Genomic DNA, 20,098 nt, shown 5'->3' on the forward strand with positions numbered 1-20,098 from the left:
GGTTAAAAAGTTTAATTTGGGAAGGACTTTTTGGCTTTTTAACTTTTTTTGACTTTTTTTGTAAGAGAATAGTGTAATGATTATGGGTTGGATGTAATGTTTTGTTTGTTGTGGTTAAAATAGCTATTTTGTCTTTTGTGGCTATTTTAGCCACAAACCATTTTGCCAAACGAACCTATAGTATAATTCTTTTTGCTTTAAAAAAAAAAAACTAATTTCAAAATTTCAAGATTTTTTTTGGTTCTCATTTATTTGCAAAATATTTCTATACACCAAAAAAAAGTTTTTATATTTGTTTTTTGGAGCAGATTCAATGAGGGGTACAAAACAAAACAAATAAAGAAATAGCTCCCCATCAGTTCCCGGAGAGCCGTGTTCCTCAAAAATCTTCAGCTAGTAATAACAAAAGTAAAAACAACACACAAGTATACACATAGAATTTGCCTATGATCACAAGAAATGAAAAGAAAACTTCGTCGTCATCATCGTCGTCTTCCTCGGAGGAGAACAGCCATGGCGAGTATGCCATGCAGCTGGCAAGTTTATCGGTACTTCCCATGGTTTTGAAAACAGCTATCGATCTATGGTTGCTTCAGATCATTGCAAAAGCCGGTCCGGGTCACAACTCAATTGCAACAATTTTGAAGCACCAATCATTCTTGATCAGATGCTTCTTCTTCTCGCTAGCTATTCGATTGTCACTTGTTCATCGGATATTGGTGCCCAGCAGGAGCAGAAAGAGGAGGAGAAGCAGAGCAATAGGGCAGTGGCGACTCTAGGAATTTTTGTCAGTGGTGTCAATCAAAAACTTAAATACCATATATCCTACAGAAAATTCACATTAATCATTATATCACTTATGGAGAAAAAAATCAACAAATTAATTTAAATTCTAAAATTATAAACAAAAATATTTCAATATATTGATACTATTGTTTAAGCAAAAAGACATGCTAATATCTAATATGGATTCAAAATTGGTGAGTTCAAAAGAGTATGACTTAAAACTATGGGTTCAAAATTGTATCTTAGTGGGTTCAATTACTAATTTTTTTCCTAAAATTTAATATTTATATAATAAATAAATTCAGCCAGAGGGCTCGGGTGACACCCTGACCAAACTTTGGAGCCGCCCCTGCAATAGGGTATATGGTTTGGCACCTGTGTCCAAATATTTTAGTCCCAACCAAAATGGAGTTTCCTTTGCACCATTGTTTCGAACAATTCAGGACGAGGATCTGGTTAATATGTGGTAAGCCCCTATCCAATAACCTTTAAAAATTTTAGTTAAATTTGATTGAAAATTTGCATGAAAACTTCATTTGATATAAATTTGTACTCCCACCCATAAACTTAATTGACTGTAAATGTAATAAAAGTTATTTATAGGGGGAATTTCCTGTCAGAGATATTTTTAAAAATTGATTATAAATTTATGATTTTACTTTTTAATATTATAAAATTTATCATCAATGTGAAAATATTTTTTCAAATATAGGCTGATGTGAAATTACTCCTTATTTATACCATGCACCCTTGAGTTGAAGGGCGAAAGTCCCACGTAGAGATAATCGCGACCTCAAAGGTTATGAGCCTTGGGAGCTACCCACGCTGAAGAGAAGAATTGTTAGGACACACCGTACGAAATGTATCTTGTGGGCTAGTTATGTCTAGAATTAATGAATGAGACTCTTTGTTACAGTTTTTGGAGGTGGTTATAACTTATTTTAATTTGGGAGTCTATATCTGTTGACTACAAATTTTGTATAAGTCAATTACAGTTCGACACGTGGCAGGATAAGAGCAATGCGGGAAGACAATTCGAATCTTCAATTATAATCACACACGTGGCAGTTAGTATTAGTTTTTGTAGATCTGCATAAGCATTGGAGCAGCAAAGAGATGCAAGATGACGTGACTTCAACGGTTACTCATATTTAAATTCAAAATTAGGAGGGAAGCCTAATTGTAGATATGGCATAGTGGAGCTAACTATAAGACAACATGATCAGCGACCATGGAAGGATGGTTCGACGGTTAGAAATGTGGTTTGACGGTTGTCATTAAGAAGTATAAATAGCAGATAAGGCCCCAGAAAGTGCCCCCAGACTCAGATCCAAAAAACCAGTTTTATCTACTTTATTTTTCCTTCTAGTTTTTCCATTCTTGTTATTTACATTTCTGTACTTCAAATTCCTACACTGCACTGCACTTTGTTCATAGAAGTAGTTTCAACTAGTTTGTTGCTATAAACCTCTACGTGGCTAATTTGGATCTTTGTAAGTCTTTCATTTTACTCAATGAAATACTACAATTATTCTTCATTTAATCATTGTTTACTTAATTCTCCTAAACAAAGCCACCAGCAAAAGTCCTCTTCATTGAGGCTGAAAAAACTAAAACACAATTGTCTGATAGTTGGTTGGCAATTAATATTCTGTAAGGACTGATTGATCCTTGCTGGCACACTCACAATTACAAAAATAACCTTCGAAAACCAAAAACCCAACATATATTTTTGGCATGCCCGGTGGGACCATATTTGAAATGGCTAGACGTAGAAGATAAGGAGAAAATGAACGCTTGAAAGAAGACGTGAAATGAGAGGTAGAAATGCTTAATCCAGAGGATAATGTGATAACACATCCTATGGAAGCATCTATCTTATCAGAACCTATGGTCGAACAGACCAGCACTTCGGAACAAGTACCACATGTTCAAAATATTGGACGAGGCCAAGGAATTAGACCATCCACTGTTCCATCTACTCAGCCAATGAATCCATGGGGTGGCCTAATAGATGCCATGGGACAGCAGTTAATGAACACAATAGAAAGGTGGGCAACATCCTTTTTGGATCGAATGAATACTCATCAACCAACTAACGCAAGACATATAGAAGAAAACTCAATTGTTCCGCAGCAAAGATTGGCTAGAGATAAACAGCCTATGCAGAGTAATGGACATACTAATGGTCAAACTAGTAACCAAAACCATGAAAGACCATCACCTCAGTCTTGGTATGAGCCTCTTTCGAGGCCTATGGCAAATCAAAATGCCTCCTTACTTAATAGTGAAGCCATGTAAATTGGTGGATCTGGCCCAATACAAGAAAATTGCATAAGGATGTTTCTAAATCCCATGTTCGAAGCCATACCTGGCACGAGGGGGTTCACTAATCCTTTGTTCAAATTTGTACCCGGGGGATTAGAAGGGTTTCCTGCAATTGGAAGAGACACAACACTTGTTCCAGCACCTTTCGCAGGTCCTTTCGCAGGACAGGCTCAAAGGGGTCACCCATACCCTCAACAGCAGCAAGCACCACAGGGACAACCAGTCCCAAACATACCACCCTATGGACCAAGAGGACCCCAGGCACAAGGTTGTCCACCAAATCCTGTGTTTGTTCCTCCAATAGTGGTTCAACAGGCACAAAATGTGGTTCCTAGGGACCAAATTGCTGATATTGTTAGAGAGATATGTGGACCAATTGTAGCACGCGCCCGCGAGAGACCCCGCTACTACTACAGTTCGGACTCGATTTTTGTCACGGTTCTTGATCTAAACCAAAGAGTCCAAATCTGGCAAATCGTTTTGAGAAACAGATTTTTAGGAAAGAAGTGCCAAACCTGGACTGTTTTGCCAGATACAGAGTCGCCACCTAAATATATTTTTTTATGGGGGGATTTAGGAAACCCTGACTCAGTGCCAAAGGCCACATGTCCGTTATCACCGGAGTTGTCTCGGCTCGGGAGCTTGGGTACGATCGGGGAAGGTCAGCTATGAGCACCCCCTCTCGCCCGATCCGAATATCGGCCTCTACTAACCGTGATATCCGTTTTTGAAAACTTTATGTGTTCTTACTCCATTTTATTAGCCTAGAATTACTATGTTATGCGCGCAGCAAACAAGTATAGACTAGATTGCCTAATTTGGGAAAAAGCATTGCATATCCATTTGTCTTAAAAAAAAAAAACGGTTTTGGAATTTTGCTACTCGCAAGTAGGCTAAAATACGGATTTCAATGAGCTATTCCAACTCAGGCAACCCAACCTTCACCCACAGGCATTCAAACAGTTTATCTCATATAAGCATCTAGTCGCATGGCAAACATACTGTCATAGCAACACTCACACGCATGCAGTATGCTAAAGCATAAATACTTACATCGTACTCCGTGCCAAAACAATAAACTAGTTAGCAAACATGCGTGTCCTAGTTCATGTCAAGTTGACTAATGCAACACATGCAAGATGCAATTAGAGTAGGCTCGGCTAACCTAAACATGGCATGTGAAATGCAACCAATTGATACACGTATTCAATTTGGAATTTGAAATACAAATGCAGTTAGCATGATGTACCGGGCCCGGTGCATGCAGGACAAATGTATGAATGCACGCATGCATTGCATAAGGTATGCTAATTTTAAATATGCCCTAGTCTACCATCATACGCAGGTAAATAAAAGGGAAGAAAGAAGTGGGGATTGGAAGACATACACACACTCACCCACACTTATTACAGATTTGCCCTCGCTCGGAGGGTACAAATAAATATTACAGTGCAAATAACAAATAAATTAATTATTACAGAATTTCTACTTAATTAATAGAAAGAATGCAAAATGAAGGAGAGAGATGGCCACAGCCTTCGCCTCGAGATGCGTGAATGATGTATGCTCGAACCCGCCTTGCCCGGAAAGTCCGTACCATACCAAGGCTGTCTCTGTTTACACTGCCCTGTCCCTCTGAAAAATTTCAAAGTGCTGGGACAGGTTTATTGCATACTGCAGAGGACCACCGGCTGGGGGAAAACCCCACCGGCAGTGCATAATTTCCACCGGCTGCCTCTGGACTTATCGGCCCTTCACCAATGGTCGGTCGGCACTGAATTATGCCGGTCTGCAGAAACTTCCTGCAGGAGACAGTTTTGACAGCAACAGAGAACAGACAGCATATGGCATGGGATTTCAAGCACATGTGAGCATGGTCATGTTTCCCATCATGTGTTGAACTCAGGGAACATGGCCCTCGATACTCGAGCCATCAATGGTGCATGATAGCCCAAGAGATCGAGCTTTCCATTTGATGAAAAGAATGCATGCAACACACAAATGCGGACCAAGGCTTTATCATGTTGAAGTCAAAGGCCCCGGTGACCGAGAGTTAAGGCACGTTGCATCACTTATGGTATGAACGCCCCTTTACCCTCACACTTGGTTTGACACCCCAAACCAAGTAATGCAATGCATGTTATGCAAACATGGCTCAAAATGCAACATGATATCAAGATACAAGGCATACCAAGTGTCATGCAACTAATATGGCAAGCATGCAATGTTTAGGCATCAAATATGGACAATTTAAGCAATGGAATCATCATGCTACAACACCTAATGAAGCAACCATAAAACAAACATGAAACAAGCATGCAATGGTGGCTTAAGATGGTAAAGGGGCAGACCTTCACCCACCTCAAAACAGTGGCCAAAAGTGTCCAAAAGGTGGACCAATACTCATGCCAACAATCAAACCAATGGTCCTAAGGTTAAGGCACAAAAAGGAGGCACTTCACTCCCACCAACATGACCACTCATGGCATGACTTGGACAAGCCAAAACAGAATTTTAACATGCAAAAAGGGACTCCAAAACCTCCTAATATGACAGCTTAGGTGACTCCTATGAAATGCCTTCACCAAGACTCATCTCTAGGCATAAAAGGGTACACCCTAAGAGCATGGAAGAGGTCACAAATGCAAGCATACAAGCATGATTTATAGGCTGAAATATGACCCTAAATGATGGTAAATCATGAGGAGGGCCTAAGCTATGCATGTTGGAGGTCAATATGCTCAAGGCTTACAAGCCAAAACACAAAGGGATGACATCAAACCATGCAAGCATGACTGAAATGAAGGGCCAACAGACCTTAAACATGGTAAAATAATGCCAACATCTTCATGGAACCAAGCCAACACATGCAAGAATTATGACCTAAACACAAGATACAATTCTAGGCCAAATAGAGGAGTGTAAAGCAAGTATATTAAGCCTGCAAATGAGTACAAATCCGGCCAAAAACAGAGATCATATATGACCCAAAACACCCAAAAAACTTCTGAAATGAGGCCAAAAATGATCAAGCATGCATGTTACCCTTTTAAGCCAAAATGCAAGGAAACAAGACAATGAAGGGAGAGGGGTGTCTCTCCCCTATGCAAGACTTCAAGCCACCTTCCTCACCACTGAAAATCCACTGGTTTTCAGTGGTGAGAAGACCAAAACACTTAAGCAAATAAAGCCTTACCAAAGAGGCAACAAAAAGGCCAAATAAGGCCTAAGAGGGTGAGTTTGAACTCGAACCATGAAAGACTCTTAATGAAAGTTCTTAAGCATGAAAATACAAGCCTTTTTTATGTTATGCACAAAAACTAAATCAGCAAGTAAGATAGGTAAAAAACTAGTGCAAGTTTGGGGGAAACTAAAGTAAAATGCTCACCCTTGAAGCACACTTCAAGAACAGCCAAGACAGCCCCTTTCTTTTGATCAAAAACAGCCCAAAAACTCAAGAATCAACCCTCAAAGTCCTCAATCTCAGAGCAAGGTGTAATAGTGTGTGTATTGGTGCAAAAGTAAGGTAAAATCACACTTTTAGGCCAAGAAACACACACAAGGGGAGAGAGAGAGGGAAATATAGAGATAAGGTGTATCTATAAGTGTAAGCTCTGGTTTTTGCCTTCAAAGTTTCTAACCTAGAGCAAGGAGAAGGCCTCTCCTCTTATAGAACTCCCTCTTGCAAAGCTTATACAACAAGCTTGCTTAGAGGGAGATCCCTCCATACACATGGAGGGAAGCAGAATTGGTGCCAGCTATCACAGCTGGCACAAAATATCTACATAAAGTAGATGAACAGTGGTCGGCTGCCCAAAAATGTCATTTTGACAAAATTTAGTGTCGACCGGCAAAAAACAATGCCAACCGGCAACAAAAAGTGCCGATGGCAATAAAAACCAGCCGGTGACCTCTAGCCACTGCCGGTGGTGTGTGAGGATGCCTTACAAGGCATTCCCTGCCCCTCCAAGGCAAAACACAGGTGTTTGGTGCAAAACCAGACACAAAACGGTCAAGTTCGAAGATCCTGAGGCAGGGCGCGTAGCCGAGACCTCCGGGAACTCCAAACGAACACAAATATGGATGATCACCGAGTGTTCAAACGGTGACGTCCAAGTCTTGAGGACGGTCAAAAATGGGGTGTCTACACCAATGGCTCGGGGGGTTCAAACTCCTGTGTACAGGAAACCGTACCCAGAATGGGTAGATAGGGTACATAATACCCAAGAGGCTTCAGGATACCAGACTTTGCCCTTTTTTATGGGAATGAAAACCAGTCAACGGTTGAGCATATTGCTAGGTTTGCTACTCAGTGTGGTGAATTTACCAATAATGACTACATGAAGTTAAGATTGTTCCCAATGGAGGAGGCATTTCATGCCCAATTCTTCCAAACAGAGCCAGAAGTTTCTATGGCAGACTCGGCAAGATTGAGTCAAAGGCCTGATGAGAAGGCTACTCAATTTATTGCCAGATTCAAAAGAGCACGAAACAAATGTAGGATCATCTTACCAGAGCCTGAATTTGTGAGGTTGGCTCAAAATGTTCTAGAGTTTAGGCTTCGAAAGAAGTTTGACTTAACTGAGTTTAGAGACTTAGTGGAACTAACCTATAAGGTGTCTAGGTATGAAGCATTACTAGAGGAAGAGCAAGATCGAAGTAATGCATCATACAAGACTTATTATAGAGATCTTAATTATGAGATTGATGAGGCAGAGATTATGGGAAAAGAACCTGTGATTTGTGAGGCATTAATTCATAAAAACACAACAATAGACCATTAGTTTAAGAAGAAAGACCTTCATAGGAAATACTCTTTTGATTTAACAAAGGCAGATGACATTTTTGATCATTTGCTTGCGGCAAACTTCTTGAAGTTACCAAAAGGAGTCAAATTCCATCTCCAGAGGAACTTAAAAGGAAAACTGTATTGTAAATGGCATAATTCTTGGTCTCATTCAACTAAAAACTGTATTGTTTTTCGAGACAGGATCCAAGAGCATATTCGAAAAGGGAGTTTAAAATTCCCAACTAAAGCAGAAAAGGCCATGGGGATTGACACTAATCCATTCCCAAAAATTGGAGAAGTGGCAACCAATGTTATTGTACCAGACTTCCAAAACTTGTCCTTAAAAGAATTAGAAGAGATCAATGTGCAAATGCATGTTGCCAGCCAGACTAATGTCAAAACAGATGCTAGAAGTTTACCAACTGTTGGGCAAGGCTTTGCAGGTCAAAAGGAAGACTCTGATGAAGAGGCACTGGATGATGATTCTTTAGAGGCGGCTATCATACAAAAAATGTGTCCCAGGTGTAGGTTGACCTACAAGTGGTTGAAAGGGCTTCTGATTGATGGGAAGTAATATTATAAGGATGTGCAGAGGCGTCCTAAACCAACCAGTGCCTATAATAAGAGGCCATATCCAACTGGTAATAGGCAACAGTCATTCATGACTGAGCCAGCAGCCACCAGAATGCACTCCAAGGGCAAGAGACCTCTACATGAATTCAGACCACCCAACTATTACAGAATAGAGGGCAATCATCCTAAGAGGAGACTTGAAGTGGGCTCAAGTCAAAGGATCAAACCCAGAGGTTGGCCCCCTAGACTAGCCTCACACAAAAAGGAAATTGGCCACCTTCATGGGAGGCCTGAATTAAGTCCGAAACAAAGGGTTAGAGCCAAGCAGTGGTCTTCACAGCCAGCTTCAAAATTGGATTCGAAGGAAGAAAGAGGTAATTTGACAACTGGGTCAGTAGGTTCATGGGTACCTGGAGTTCTAGATTGGTTTGTCATGCAGAACAAACCTAAGGAAATACCTACCCAAAGAAATGTTGTCGGAGATCAGGGCAGGATGGTTAAACCCCCTTTGGTAGCTCCAAATAATTAGGTGTTACTAAAGCATCCAAAAACAAAGGAACCAGATATGGTTCCAGTGATCTCTAGATCCCAAAGGAGGAAGATCTAACGAAGGTACACTCAGTACCAGAAGGATCAGAAAGAAAGTACAGAAAGCTCTTCATTGGTCCAGCCAAAGGGCCAAGCAGAGGAAGAAAAAAGTTTAAAGTTAGATCATAATCCAAAATCAACTCTTCATGACAAGAGAAGTTGTAGCAGAGAGCAATTGGCCAAAGTTCATTCCGAACTGAAAGCTAAAAAGAGATCCAGTTTGCCAGGACTGGAAAAGGCTTCGATGGAAAGTGATAGTAGACTAAGGAAGAAGTTGGCCTAGGCCAAAAGAAGGAGATGGTTGAGGAAGAAATGTTTGCCTTCATGGCTGAACAAACATTTTTGGTTGAAAAACCAGTAGAAACAGATCATTCGAAGAAAGTTACTAGTACCGAAGTGCCAAAATGCAGCATGGAAGATGTTTCTGAAGTAATTGAACAAGTTGGCCAAGAAGAGAAACAGGTACAGCCAGTCATCCAATTTGGCTCATTTCCTCCAATATCAGTGAATATGGTACATATACTACCACAGGAATTCCAAGCTGAAGATGAGAACCAAGAAGGTCAAGAAATTGACCCAATTCCAGTTTCTAGTGAAGACTCACAAGTGAGTATGGTGCAAGATGAATCCGAAGTGGCCATACCAATGGAAACTGGCGATGAGAGTGAGGAAGAGGTGAGTATTAACCTCTCATACCCTTTTGAGTATCCCACGACACCTATGACACAGCATGTCAAACCCTTTTATACCAAGGCCTTCTTCGATGGGATATAGATGAACTGAGTATTAGTGGATAATGGGGTAGCAGTAAACCGGCTTCTGAAATCTTCTTTGAAGAAACTAGGAAAGTGGAACCCCAGACTAATCCCAACCAGTACAATCATTGCTGGTTTCGCTGGAGACAAACAGATGGCTCAAGGAATTTTGCCCATCAACTTGAGTGTGGGAACTAGGGACTGTATGACTGTATTCTTCGTTATCGACAACAATGCTAAGTACAATGCTCTACTTAGTAGGGATTTGATTCACACCAACAAGTGTGTGCCTTTTTCTCTACATTAGAAAATAATGATGGCCTTGGGCAGTGGAGAGACAGAGGAGATCAATGCAGATCCTCAACCCTTCATAGCTTGTGCAGATTTTATAAAGGCCAAATTGTATACTAAGGGAGTGACACCACTCAGTGTACTGAGGAAACCTGATGGATCAGCCGAAGTGACGGTTGATGAGGAATTAGCACACCTGAAGCACTTAGTCCAAGAAAGTGCCGATGAGGAGTTTGTCGCCAAAGATGATAATGATGCCTAGTTGTAGGCAAAAAGATGGAACCCAGGAGGCTAGGTCTTTGGCTTTAATTAAGTTCTCAGTATTGGACATAAAATCAATAGTCCAGAAGATGCAAGAGCAAGAGGAAGAAGCCATGGCAATTGGCTGTAAGCAGGAGCAGCAACAGGTCAGGGTTTTGGCCTTGGGAAAATACTGTGCATTAGACATTGAAACAAAAGTCCAGAAGATACAAGAAGAAGAATCCTTGTGGACAGACTTTGTCTATAAGAAAGAAGGCAAAGATGTTGAATCAAAGAAACTAGGAGCAGGACAGAGCAAGGAGATTGCTTTGAAGATAAAAGAAATCAAAAAAGAAGCATCAGTGAGTCCTCAGATGCAAGACCCTTTGGAAGAAGTGAACTTAGGGGAAGGTTCTATACAGCAGCCCACCTATGTAAGTGCTTGGTTGAATGCTCTTGACAGGGACCAGTTGTTGGTGGTCTTGAAGAGATATAAAGATTGTTTTGCATGGTCTTATAATGAACTACTAGGATTGGATAGGTCATTAGTAAAACATAGGCTCCCTATGAGGCCTAATTTCAAGCCATTCAAGTAAAAACCAAGAAGAATGAGTCCTGAGGTGATTCAGAAGGTCAATGAGGAAATTCTTAGGCTCCTCAAGACATGCTTTATTAGGACAGCCAGGTATGTTGAATGGCTATCCAATATTGTGCCTGTAGTTAAGAAGAATGGTAAAATGAGGGTATGCATCGATTTCAGAAATCTGAATTTAGCAACTCCAAAAGATGAGTACCCTATGCCCATAGTAGATTTATTGGTGGATAGTTCAACAGGACATCAAATTTTATCAATGATGGATGGGCACTCTGGTTATAACCAAATCTGTATTGCAGAAGAGGATATCCATAAGACAGCATTCTGATGTCCTGGGAAAATCGACACATTCGAATGGGTTAAAATGCCATTTGGTCTGAAGAACGCTGGGGCTACATATCAAAGGGCTATGAACACTATCTTTCATGATCTCATTGGAGGATACTTAGAGTGCTACATTGATGATATTGTAATAAAATCTCAATCCATGGAGGAACATTTGTTTCACTTGGAAGCAGCTTTTGAAAGAATGAAAAAGTTCAAGTTGAAACTTAATCCTCTTAAATGTACTTTTGGTGTATCAGCTGGAAACTTCTTGGGCTATGTAGTACACAAGAAGGAAATACAGATTGATCAGAACAAAGCCAAAGCTATCATTAAAGCTAGACCTCCATCAAGTAAGAAAGAAGTACAAAAATTCATTGGGCAGTTTAATTTTCTTCGAAGATTTATTTCTAATACTGCATGGAAAACTAAAGTATTTTCTATCTTATTAAGGTTGAAAGATGAAAAGGAATTTGTGTGGACAGTAGAGCATCAAACTGCTTTTGAATGAATCAAAGCCTATTTGGCCAACCCTCCAATGCCGATGCCACCAATGGGTGATAAGCCTTTGAAGTTGTATATAGCTGCAGCAGAAGGTTCACTGGGAGTTTTCCTAGCCTAAGAAAATGAAGAAGGCAAGGAGCAAGCTGTTTATTACCTTAGTAGGTTTCTAAATTCTAGTGAATGTAAATATTCAGCTGTAGAAAAGCTATGCCTTGCATTGTATTTTGCTACAATAAAATTAAGATACTATCTTTTCCCTATAACTGTCTTGGTAATTGTAACCATAGATTTGGTTAAATATATGTTATCTAGACCCATGTTGAGGGGAAGAATTGGCAAATGGATACTAGCTTTATCAGAATTTCATTTAGAATATGTCCCCCAAAAGGCAATAAAAGGACAAGTTTTAGCTAATTTTTTGACAAACCATCCATGTCAAACAGAAAGCAAAGAGATAATGGAACTTGGTATGGTTAGTGTTGAACCATGGCAAATGTGATTTGATGGATCAAAAGCTAATGGTCTAACTGGAATTGGTGTAGTAATTAAGTCACCACAAGGGGTAGAAACCACATATGGTTTCAGAGTGGATAAAATTACTTGTTCCAATAATTAAGCTGAATATGAAGCCTTAATAATGGGACTGAAAATACTTATTAGATTACAAGCTCATGCAGTTGACATATTTGGAAATTCTCAATTGGTAGTTAACCAGGTGAAAAGGATTTTCAAATGTCAAAGTGTAAACATGTTGCCATATTATGTTGTTGCATTATATCTGCTTTCTCAATTTCAGATAGCAAATGTAACTTATGTCCCAAGATTCTTGAATAATAAAGCTAATGATGTGGCTTAGAAAGCTTCGAATTTCAAGAGAATGGATAATACTCAAAGGGACATAAGCCAAACAACATATCAGAAAGTAATACCACTCTTAAATAAAAGGAATGTGGTCTTAGAAGTCAATCATAATGACTTACAAGAACAAGATTGGAGGCATTCAATAATGCAGTATCTAGCTGGTCCATCTTCGAAAGCCCGCATAAAAATCAAATTGCAATTTATGCAATACATAATGTATGGTAATACTCTCTACAAAAGAGGGGCAGATGGGTTATTGTTTGAATGTTTAGGTCTAAAGGAAGCATTGACAGCTATGGCTGAGGTTCATGAAGGCATTTGTGGTGCTCATCAGCCTGGTGTGAAGATGAGATGGCTGTTTCGAAGACATTCCTACTATTGGCCAACCATCCTTAAAGACTGCATAGAATATGCTAAAGGTTGCCAGGTATGCCAAAAGCATGGCACAATAAGGCATGTACATATAGCTGATCTGCATGCAGTTGTGAAGCCTTGGCCATTTAGAGAATGGGCCATGGATATGATGGGAAAAATACACCCACCCTCTTCAAAGCATCATTGTTTCATCTTAGTGGCCACAAATTATTTCACTAAGTGAGTTGAAACTAAGCCATATAAAGCTGTAGACCAGATCGAAATTATTGGATTCATTAAAGATCTGATCCACAGATTTGGCACCCCACAGACTATAACTGTTGATAATGGGACTGTATTTGATGGGAAAATGGTAAAGTCTTTTGTGGCAGAGTTTGGAATTAGCCTCGTTAATTCTACCCCCTATTATGCACAAACCAATGGTCAAGCTGAATCATCCAATAAGTCTTTGAAGAAAGAAATACAGAAAGTTGTGGAAGACAATCTCAGGGATTGACATAACTTGTTGTTGGATGTATTATGGGCTTATAGGATTTCTCAAAGATCAAGTACAGGAATCACTCCTTATGCCTTAGTATATGGGCATGATGCAGGGCTACATGTGGAAATTAATGTTAAGTCCTTGAGGGTGAGATGCCAGGATCAGTTAGATCTTGATCAATACCATCAGAGTAAGTGCTTAGAATTAGAAAGTATAGATGAAGTTAGAATTCTGGCATTAAATAGCATTCTTTTTCAAAAGAAGAAAGCATCCAAAAACTATAATAAGAAAGTCAAGAACATTAGCTTTGATGAAGGTGATTTGGTATGGAAGACAATACTCCCAATAGGGATTAAAAGCCACAAGTTTGGCAAATGGTCACCTAATTGGGAAGGACCATATCAAGTTCATAGAGTCTTGCCTTTGGGAGCATATCATTTGAAAATTTTGAATGGACATGTACATCCCAAAAAGATTAATGGTAGATATTTGAAGCCTTATTATCTAACCGTGTGGGAAACACAAGAAATAAAATAAGTGCTAAATGAAAAGAACATAAGAACACTCAAATGATAAATAGGAACTTTATTTCATAAAGAGTTGAGTACATGTACCCATAGATTGGCCCAAAAGTCAGTACAGTGTTTCAGTTGTTCTTTTACAATAAATGCTCTATTCTTGAGAGATGGGAACAACTGAATGGCTGTGGTCATCTCCTGCTTTCGATCAGCTAGCTCTCGATTAGTAATTTGCAGCTTGGTGGCAGTTCGATCTAAAGCTTGGTTGACTGCTGATAACTTTTTCTCAAGTTGAGCCTTTTTTTCCAACAGTTGAGCTTGAAATTGGGAGACAGAGGAATGTTGCTCTTTTAGTTCTGACACTTCAACATGTATTTTGGAAACAAAACTCTGATCTCTCAGCAATTTCTCCTCTGCAGCCTTGGCAGCATAACAGATGTTGATATAAAAATCGAAGGTGGCTGCCGCCTAAGATAAATGACTTGAAACAGTTATGCCGGATTGCTCAACAATCTTGCAGCACTAGAGAAAGACATTTTTTATTTTAGGCCTCTATAAGGCTTCGAAAGGAATCCTCGAAAAGAATATCAGCAGCTCCAGGTAGCTGTCCAAGTCTATTGAAGGCAAGTCTTACCACTAGTGGAAGAGCTCTAAAAAATTTCTAATAAAGAATCAGCTAGAATTAATGGCTCAGTCTCACTGCTAGCTATTGGAGAGGTAGAAGGTATGTCAAAGAGACTAGCTAACCTAGCTTCGAAGATATCCACCTCATCCATTGACATGGAAGGTGCAAAAAGAGCTCTGGTAGAAAGAAGAAATGACTGCAAAAGAATAGGAGAAGAATGTCGAGTATCCTTAGCAGTTTCTATGGTTTTGGCTATCAGTAAATCGAGAGAAGAAGGACTGGAGCTAGATAGAGATAATGAGCAAGGAATTGGAGAGTTACCAATGTCTTCTCTATGGAAATCAACTTTCATTGGAGATAATGTATTAGCTGGAATTTTCTCAGAATGAGAAGAAGCAGTAAGGCTTAAAGGGAGAGTAAATTGAGTGGAATTGAAAGATAAATGAGGAAAGTATGGAGTTAAGCCAAAAGAGAGAGATGCAAGAATACTTGGCCTTAAGAAGTGTATGGAAAATATAGGACCAAGAGGTGGAAGTATTGCTTGAATTGGCTGTACAATTCGAAGTCTTTCAACTTCAAATAAGATTGAAGGAGTCCTTGTTGAAGGAGGCAGAGTAGTTGTTGCTGCAAAAGAAGAAATACAAAGTAATGTCAAGTTTCAGTACTAAAAATTTGAGAGAAAAAAATAGAGGCACGAAGGAAATTACTGGTTTCAAAAGTAGTGGCTATGATCGGAGAGCTGCGAAAAGTATAATGTCCAGTGGTTTGTTGTTGTCTTGCAACTTCTCTTTGGAATGCATCAACGGCAGTAGCCTCATCTCTAAGCATTTGTTGTTGCCTTCTCTTCTCAGCCCTTTGAAATACAATAAGCTCTTTGGAATACTCTACTTCCACTGCTTTAGCAGATGCTTCGTGAATGGGATCTCTAGTGAAATCAGATAAAGAGATAGTCATTTTCTTCCTTCACTTCAAGCGTGTTTGTTGCTCTTTTTCTATCTCTTCTTGTTCTGTTTCCGTTTCTTCTATACGAACCTCAGGTATTTTTTCTTCAAGGTCGAATAAGAGCCTTCTCTTCTTCTTTTGTTGCTGTTTCCGTTTCAGAAGATTTAAAGCTTGAACCTTTTGGGGAGAATCTCCTTGAGAGGCACCCGCACCACCTACACCAAAGGAAAAGTTATAAGTAAGGATAAGAGTATCATAAAGGAGGAGAAAAGAAAGAAACAGGAATACATACCTTTCTTCGAGGAGAAAAGAAAGAAACAGGAATACATACCTTTCTTCGAGGCAGCTCGAGTAACTCTAGGAAGAGTTGAGGTAGCAGGAATAGGCTTTGTGGTGACAGGTGCAAGAACTGTAGTAGTAGGAGCAGTGGAAGAAGTAACAATTCCAGCCCCTTTCGATTTGGCTTGAGGTACGTCCAGTACCATTAATAGGTCTTGGGGAGGAATGGCCAAGTGTACCTCCATATTGGCCATCCACTAGTTCTGGCACCTTTTCAATATGTTACTTTGAGGAATGAAATGGAAGTACTCAAAGTCAATAAAGTCCTGGATGAATTTAGAAGTTGCCTTTTCTAATCTGGATCTTTGAACCTTCAAGTCCCTGCTGGTAAAGCTTAAATTGGTCTGGCTGCAGAGAGGTATTGGGACCCCTTGTGAGAAGCCAAATTGCCTAGTAAATTGGGCAAGACAATAGGGCTTAGCAATGCATTTGTAAGCTTTGGGGTTCATAGTTCCAATGAATAACTCTCTAGGGATTAGAATAGAGGCCTATATGTTCTTGTGTTGGGGTGAAGAGCAGAACCTATCACTAAGAAAGGTCCTCAACTAAGATAGGCCAATGTTGGTAGGTTTGAAGGGACGGAAGCTGTGGGAAGAAAGGGAAGCTGGAAGTTGGTGGAAGAAAGAAAAGTAAAAAGCGAAGGTGGAAGGATAGAGTGAAACATTGACTAACCTCATGCCATGAGTAGTAGGGTTTGGCTCCAAAAACTTTAGGCATTTAGATTGTAGCTTAGTAAAATATGCAAAAAGCCAAAGCTGAAGTATCCAAAATGGACCTCCTTGATTGGCATCCAAGGGTTTCTCACAAAAAAGGGGAACAAGCTCTATAAACATGACCTATAACATATGGAGCTAAGGCCACCTTTCTTTGTAAGATGGGGGCTTTGGCAAGAGGGGTGAATTTAGGCATGATCCTCTAAGAAGAGGTGCAGAAAAGGAACTTGCAAAGCCAATATAATATAAAAGAAAAGAATTCCCTATCAGTCACAGGGCCCTCTCTTTTATTCTCAGCCTTGACAAAGTCGCTATAGGATGAGTTAAGAGAGGGGAGGGAAAAAGGGGTTTTGAGATCAGGATAATCTAGACCAATGGGGGTTCCAGTAGGGGACAATCCTAATAGATGGCAGATATCAAGAACAGTAGGGGCTATCATCCCACATCTGAATTGAAAGAAATTAAAAGCAGAATTCCAAAAGCAAATGGTAGTAGGTATTAAGAAAGGGTCCTCCGAAATGGTGAACATGGATAATTGGAGGGCGTCGAAAAGGCAGAGCTCTTGAAGATCCAGAGTCCTATTAGGGACAACCCAATCATACCATTATTGCCACTCTGGTCTCACTGTAGGCCAGCAACGATGGGGGCGATTCATCCTCTAGCTTCCCCAGTCAAGACCACCTTCGTAAATAAGACAATGGTCTTCTAGACGTGGATATAGAGTTGGAAGCTCAGTAGGAATCTTCCTGAAGATGGGCCTAAGCACATACTCTTGCTGCTCATGACGACGAGGAATGAAGATGCGTCCGTCAATGGCGCTTTTCTCACCAGCCTTGTACTTCTCACACTCTGCGTCAATAATCCTTTTCAAGGTTACAGACGGACTCGCACCCTCCACGACCGGTATTTTCAAGGAAGAAGAAGCCATTGATAGAGAGTTTTCTCAGAAGACGAAGTCGAGAAAGAGAGTAGAGGAAAAAGGAAGGTCAGTAGAGATGAAGGGTTTGTGTGATAGGCAAATAGGTGAATTCAAAGCACGAAATAAAAGGGTTTTAAAACTTTTGTGTCTAAAAAATATACCCAGTCGTTTTGCACGGACGAAATTCACAAAGAAGTACTAAAGGTACGGATGCGAAAAGTTTCTTTCTATATTGATAGTTATGGAGGGAAACACATCTGAAATACTGATGTCAGCTTCGAAATAAAATATTTGGCTTCGAAGCCAAATTTTTGCGCCAAATCAAATGACAAATGGCTTCGAAAGTAGGAAGCCGACTTTGAAGCACAAACAGGATTAAAGACCTGTTTGTAGGTTTCTAAATGAGAGTAAAATCCTTTGAAACAAAATTTGAAATACCTTCCGGTTAGAAATTGTTTATTCTAAGTTTTAAACCGGTAGTTGGTTTGATATGATACAGAAGGAATCATTAGTGTAGTCCTTAGAAGAGGTTTCCATATTTTGGAAAATGTAGGCTGTTTGTTTGAAACAAAATTAGTTGATTCAAAATTACTTGATTGTATTAACCATATGTTAGAGAATTGGGTATGATCAAATCAAGTTTCGAAGGGCAAAATTGTTGAATTCGAAGCTTCAATTCTAAAAAGAACCCGGCAAAAGTTGTCAATTATACTCCATAAGTTGGAAAAGTTCAAATTGGGTTTTCAGTATTTCATTGGGTATGATCGAATCGAAATTCGAAGGGTGAAATTGTTGAATTAGAAGCCTTAAGTTTGTTTGTCTTTGACAAATGGGATAAAATCAGACCATGCCAAATAAAGAACAGACATCTTGGCTTTATTAAGACAGAAGCAATTACATCAGGGGCCTTCTTTGGCTACATATTCAAGTTCATAAAAATAAGGAATAGAATAAATGACAAGATCATGGAACTTGTTCCAACTATGGTTAATAAACTTATGTTCCTTCTTTATTCTGTCTTCAATCTTTTCCAAGCTAGGCTGTTGAAGTTGATATGCTCTTACTTGATAAAAAAAAGTTTTTTGGCCCTTATTTCAAACTTTGTTTCTTTCAAACTTTGTTCCATCTCATCCATGTCCAAGTCATCCTAGTATGCAGAGTCTTTGTTCTTGAAATCATTATATTCATCGAAAAGGTTCTCTGCTTCATACCGGGTATGAACTCGATGGGCTGAGATTTGATCCAAAGATTGAGTGGTGACCACAAAAATGTGATGCCAATGAAGAAGCAATGGGAGTTGGTCTAAGAACATCTGGAGCTCTACTTGGGCGATAAGATTGAGGACATGACCCCCGGTCATAACATCACAAGCCCATCGAAAGTTCTTGAGAGGAATATCGCCCTCAAGAACATTGAAGGGCAAGTGAGAAAAGGCCACAAGCAAAAGTTGGGCTTACTGTCGCTGATGTTTAGTAGGGGGAGATGGAGGGTGATAAGTGGGAAGAAACTGGCCCTCAAAAAGGGTAAGTCTCAGTTCCTCCATCCAATGAGGGTTTTGCGGAAGAGGAGGTGCAGGAGCTTCCATCTCGAAAGAAGGAGGAAATTGGGGGTTGTTGATGATATCAAGCCAGTCAGAAGAACAAAGTTTTGCCTTTTGGGTTAAGAATGACGGGTTGTACCCTTGAGCCTCTTCTGGACGGTGAGTGGCTTGTACTATCTTTGTAGGCATGGAAGATGTGTACCATGCTACGAGTAAGTTGTCTTCCAAACGGCGTCGACGGTCGATGGGCTCATATGGGTAAACCACCGAACTCCGAGCAAAGGGAAGGAAAGTTAGAGGATCGATGAATTCGACAAAATGATGATTGATTCATTTTTTAACTTGGACTCCTCAGGTTCTGGCCAGCTTCTCCAACCAGAAGCCGCAGAAGAGGAAGAAGCTACAACCTCATCCCACGCAGAAGATTTTGGACCAGAGGAAGAGCTTCCAATATCCATGTTTGCAAAATTTTGGGTTAAAGAATTGTGGAAAATAGGTTCGTAATCCAAAGGTTGATAGTTTGCAAAAGCCTCCATGACTTGAATATAGAAAGGTGGGTAAAGGTGGCTAATCAATTCATGAAAGTTTTTTCGAGGATGAACAGCATCATCAAATAACTCTTCGTATGCTTGATCAATGTAAGAAAAGATTGGCTTGGCCATAGAAGATGTATCAGTCTTTTCGAATACTGAGATAGTGAGAATGTTCAAGAGTTAGAAGAGAATTTAATGCAAATGATGAATGACGGTTGCATTTCTGAAAAAATGCAAAGCCCATGCACATTCTAAGATGTGGATAAAATACCTTAATCCACTGATATCACCAAGTATTGGGTATATTAGTGCGGGGGTAATGTTGGCTACATTTTTTGTATAAGCCAATTACAGTTCGACACGTGGCAGGATAAGGGCAATACGGGAAGACAATTCGAATCTTCAATCATAATCACACACGTGGCAGTTAGTATTGGTTTTTGTAGATCTGCATAAGCACTGGATCAGCAAAGAGATGC

General features: G+C 39.9%; 1 pseudogene; it reads left to right on the forward strand.

Annotated features, from left to right (window-relative positions):
- Positions 1-407: 407 nt before the first annotated feature.
- Positions 408-20,098, forward strand: part of LOC114291012 (caffeic acid 3-O-methyltransferase-like) — a 30,919-nt pseudogene continuing 11,228 nt past the window's right edge.

Source organism: Camellia sinensis, chromosome 4 (genome assembly GCF_055761805.1).
Source record: "Camellia sinensis isolate YWXY chromosome 4, ASM5576180v1, whole genome shotgun sequence".
Taxonomy (NCBI): domain Eukaryota; kingdom Viridiplantae; phylum Streptophyta; class Magnoliopsida; order Ericales; family Theaceae; genus Camellia; species Camellia sinensis.